This window comes from Enhydra lutris, unplaced genomic scaffold (genome assembly GCF_002288905.1).
Source record: "Enhydra lutris kenyoni isolate GAN:26980312 unplaced genomic scaffold, ASM228890v2 scaffoldscaffold38, whole genome shotgun sequence".
NCBI classification, from domain to species: domain Eukaryota; kingdom Metazoa; phylum Chordata; class Mammalia; order Carnivora; family Mustelidae; genus Enhydra; species Enhydra lutris.
Window position 1 is genome coordinate 17372099 of NW_019154122.1, and position 5121 is coordinate 17377219.

At 45.8% G+C, this 5121-nt stretch overlaps 1 long non-coding RNA gene across 1 annotated transcript in view; it reads right to left on the reverse strand.

Moving 5' to 3' along the window:
• LOC111154742 overlaps window positions 1-2456 on the reverse strand; it is a 6801-nt gene extending 4345 nt beyond the window's left edge. The window contains exon 1 of the long non-coding RNA XR_002641100.1: window positions 2330-2456. This is a non-coding gene — a long non-coding RNA (uncharacterized LOC111154742). The remainder of the gene's footprint in view (window positions 1-2329) is intronic.
• Between the last annotated feature and the right edge of the window lie 2665 nt (window positions 2457-5121).

Sequence of the window (5121 nt, forward strand, 5' to 3'; positions counted from 1 at the left end):
GGGGACAGGTGAGGAAGGGGGCGAGGCTGGCAGGTGAGGGGGACAGGTGAGGGAGGCAGGTGAGGCTGGCAGGTAAGGAGGCAGGTGGACTTGTAAATAAGTGCTTGAGCTTTAACATCAAGAGGTCACCAGCAGATGAGGCTGAAAACACCCAAACTGGGAGAGCCAGAACCAAGACCTTGAATAAAAGTGCAACTGTTCGTTGTTGAGCCTCAAAGACAGCATGAACTCCATCTGTATGAGGAGAGATGAGGACGTTCAGATGCCTCTGCCCGGATTTAGGATGAGGGGAAAAATAATCTGTATGAGCAAAAAAAATCACTTGGAGCTGTGATCAGGCGTTAAGGCTTATCTTATCAACATGGTCTAGTGATGCCTTTGTGATGTTTGACATTAGCAAATCCAATCCCACCCCGGAGGGACCCTCCCTCCCCATCTAGAGGACCCTCAAAGGAAATACAAACCTATGATGAAGACAAGTTAACAACCCAGGATCTTTGAAGGCTCTTCCTGCCATAAGCAGGTCAGAGCACATGAGAGCTTATGGGAGGGACGTACAGCTTACAGGGGAACACAAGTGCGGTTAACATCATGGGACTATGTGAATGGGCAGAAGCCCAGGGAAGAATGGACCTATGCCCTCACACCCTAGGCTCCTGTATCCAATTGCCTCAACCCTCTACCTCAGGGTCTGATGGGCATATCACACTGCTGACCTCCTATCTCCCCCAGCACACACCCCTCCCAGGGCCCATCTCAGGAGGTGACAAGACCATTCTCCAGCAACTCAGGTCCAGATCCCTGGGGTCATCCTTAACCCTTTTCCATCTCATAGTTCACAAGCAACCTCATTCATGATTAAGCAGGAAAATGTAAAATGCCTTACAAGTGGAAGAGAATTTCCTGATCCTATAAGCCTTCTTAAGCAATGTCCTTATTTTTAAACTGTGGATTGTCATGCATTTTAGCATTGTGAGATCATTTTTGGTGAAAATATTAATGAATAGAACAGCATGGGATAGGATAGGATAGGATGGGATAGGATAGGATGGGATGGGATAGGATAGGACAGGGTAGACTAGGCCAGGCTAGGGTAGGATGGGATAGGATAGGGTAGGGTAGGATAAGGTAGGGTAGGGTGGGATAAGGTAGGGTAGGGTAGGGTAGGGTAGAATGGGATAGGGTCGGCTACGCTAGGATAGGCTAGCATAGAATGGGATAGGATAGAATAGGATAAGATAAGATTGGATAAAACAAAATAGGATAGGACAGGATAGGATGGTGCAGAGTAGGATAGGGTAGGGTAGGATGGGGTAGAATACAATAGGATAGGATAGGTTTGGGTAGGATAATGTAAGATAGTATAGAGTAGGGTAGGGTAGTAGATGGTAGGATAGAAAAGGATAGGGTAAGGTAGGGCAGAGCAGAATAGAAGAGGATAAAAAATGTCAGAAGGAATCATGGTGTCAGAAGTAAGTTAGAGTGGTGTCTGTTTCCGTTGTACGTGTGTTCACACACGTGTATGGTTACTGGTCACAGAATTGAGAGTTGTGTGTGTATACACATGTGTGCATACGCATGGGTCATGAAAGCCACCGTGCACATATGGCAAACATTGGACTGTAGAGAGACACACCAACAACGGCAATCCTGAAGTCGGAAACAGGACAAGGATGCGCATTTGTATTCAAACACTGGGCTGGAGATCCTGACCAGCCCAGGAACACGAGAAGAAATCAACATTACAAGGACTAGAAAGGAAGAAATACAAACCATCGTTATTCATAGTTGTGACTGGCACAGAGAAAACTCCAGAGAACAGAGACCAACTCAGAGTATAAATGAGAGACCTCTGTACAGCTTCTTGTTCCAAGGTTCATCCCTCAAAATGGCAGTATGCCTTTAGTCCAGTGACAAACAATAACCACACACAACAATTCTTAAAATATCATTTACGACAGGAAACAAATACAAGGTATTGAGAGTACATCCCACAAAAGATGTGCTAGACGTTCACACAGATGACTAACTTCTGTTGGTAAACATGAAAGTGATCCTAAATAACTAGAGAAGAAAGATGGAATGTCATAAAAATTATCAGTCTTTCCCAAATTAATCTATAAAGTAAAGGCAACTTCAGTAATTTTTCATGGACCTTAATGAACCTCTTATGTGACTTCTGTGGAGGAATAAAGAGTGGGAAGAGTCAAGAACATTTTGAGAAGAGAAAGGGCACAAGGTTGGGAATGGCTCTTTCCTGGATGCAGAGACCAATGTTGCAGTCACTGTGTGGGGTGGCATGGAGGACAGAGCTCAGGAACAAACCCACCTGTCACTGGAAGGTGGCACAGGACAGAAGCACCTCTACAGACCAGCTGGGTAGGAAGTGTCTCGTCACGGTGCTGAGAGAGAAGATGATGGAGTTCCAACAACACATGACTGCTTCCCTTCAACTGCTGGAACCTTTCAGAAGACAGAATTCCAGCACCTCTTTCCTCTTCTAACTTCTGAACACATGGAGATGGAAATCAAACTATGGAATCCAGCTTTTTAAAAAGATTACAACAGCACCTTTGTTATCAGTAAGGGCTAACATGCAAGATGTGGGCTAAAGTCAGGACAAACAGCTCTGCTTCTGCATCTAGGCATGGACAGGCCTCCTATCCAGTTGCAGTGACCTCCTGACGGGGCAGGCCTCCCTCCGGTTGGGGATGGGTGTGCAGGGGAGGAGCACTGAGTGTGCAGGGAGTAACTCAGTAGAGCCAGAAGGAAGTTGCTCAACTGGGGTATTTCGCAGACTTGCCAATCAGATACACCCTTCCTCTCTCTGCGGTGGACGATGTCAAGGGCGGAAAGGGCAGAAAGAGATCAGAGGATCACTAAACGGAGTTTTCTCCAGTGGGCAGAACTCATCAGTCTGGAGGAGGCATGATGAGTTTCTGGTGACAACTCACTTCCTCACATGGCCTTTCCTTGGTGTGTGTGCATGAATGGAGGAAAGAAGGGAGCAAGAGAGGGAGGGAGGAAGGGAGACAGTGCTCAGTGTCTCTTTTTGTTGACACTAAACTACCATCAGGCCCCACCCCATGACCTCATTTAACCTTAATTACTTCCTTAGTGCCCCCATCTCCAAATATAGCCAAACTGAGTGTTAGGGTTTCAACATATGAATTTGGGGGAACATATATAGTCCACTGTATAGACTGAATGATTGTATTCCCCCCAAGATTCATATGCTCAAATCTAATTCCCAAAGTGATAGTGTTTGGAGGTAGCACCTTTGGGAGGTGAGTAAGTCATGAGGGTAGAGCCCTCATGGATGGGATTAGTGCCAGGATAAAAGAGACCCCAGAGACCTCCCTTGCTTCTTTCACCAAGTGAGGACACAGAAGACGTTCATCAGTGAACCTGGACGAGTGTTCTTATCAGACACCAAATCTGCCAGCACCTTGATCTTGGACTTCTAGCCCCCAGCATGGTGAGAAATGTATGCCTATTGTTTATAAGTCTCCCCATGTGTGGTGTTCTGTTAGAGCAGCCTGCATGGACTGTGACACTGTGGTCATCAAACAGCTCATATCAGATCAGTATAAAACTGCTACAAATCAAGAAGGAGACAAACCACCCAATGGAAAGGGGGATACCTGTGACCCAGCTGTCCCACACCAGGAGTAAGATCTCAGAAGTTCTCAGAAGTTTCTCACTGAGAAGTCATCTGTGGTAGTGGGCTTTGGAAACAAACTAGTTGTCCATCATGAGAGGAAAGGATGCATAAATAATGGTGGAAATCCCCAGTTGCAGGCAATGGACCGGACAGTGAGAGATCTTGAACACTGACACCCCAGGAGGCAAATAGGAAGAAACAAAAGGACATTTATAGCACATGATCAAAGAATGATGTGTACTTTGCAAAGATTCATGCATATTTAATAACAAATATCAAAATCAGTTGGTGGCTGGCTGTTAGATGGAAAGAAGTTAAGTCTTCGCAGAGACATAATTGGAGGTAAAATCAACAAAATCTGAAGGTGTGTCAAGTGTGTGGGATAAAAGGGATAAAGGGATCAAGGGTAACTTCCAGGTTTCTGAATGAGCCATTGGTTGAGTTATCATTTCCCAACATGGAACGCCCTGGAAAAAGAGCAGGTGGTGGACATCCCATGGGGATGAGTTAGAAGGACACGATGAGATGTTGAAATGTCTTCTGTCTGGGAGTCATCCATGTGGCAATTCACACGAGCCATTGAAGACATTGGAATTCCAGAGCCAGACAGAATGGTCTGGAGTGGAGATGTGGATTTGGGGATGGTGGGCTTCTAGGTACATGGGGTCACCCAAGGAGGGGTGTGGAATGAGTATCTCATCAGAACTGGCATGGAAGACCCTGGGAAAATGCTTGCCTCCCTGATCTGGAAGCTATTTGACAATGAGCCTTCTGATGAAAACCCACATGGGTCAGACCCTGGGGCCCCCACTCAATGCCGTCCTCAACTCCCATGTTCTGGGTACGGCCTCCTTGGAGTCAGCCCTCTGCCTACAATGGCTTGTTTCTGGATGACATCTGTCCCACCTGCCTTTTCCCTTTGCTTCCCTGTCCCATGGATCTCCCGCTGAGCCTGCAGCAAGAATGTAAAGAGAACATTTAAAGTAAAAAGGCTCTGTCTCTCGATGAGCTGTGTCCAATGATGAGCCGTTATCTGATCTCTCTGAGCCTGTAGAATGGAGATTACAGTATAAGGTTATTATAATAGTCTCCCAAGCCCAGTGAATTTAAGCAAAGGCTTCTGAAATCTGTTTATGCCCTTAGCCTGGGAAAGAGCTTTGTAGAATGCTAATATGTAGGGCTATTATTATTTTTATTCCTGTGTTTTTGGAATTCTGATCTTCTTTTTTCACTCGTTTTTAAAACTTATTCTTTCCCCTTGTTTTGTAGAGGTGAGGAATGCTCTGTACTTATGTAATTCTACTATAGTTTTTCTAGCGTCTGTCATCTTTGGGGGATCCCACCAATTGTGTGACTATCAAAGTATTCTCCAGAGGACCCAGGAGGATCTTAAGTGGGTGTGGGGTTAGAGCTGTCTGGGTCTGAGACAGTGTCCAGAACTGGGGAGCATGCAACAT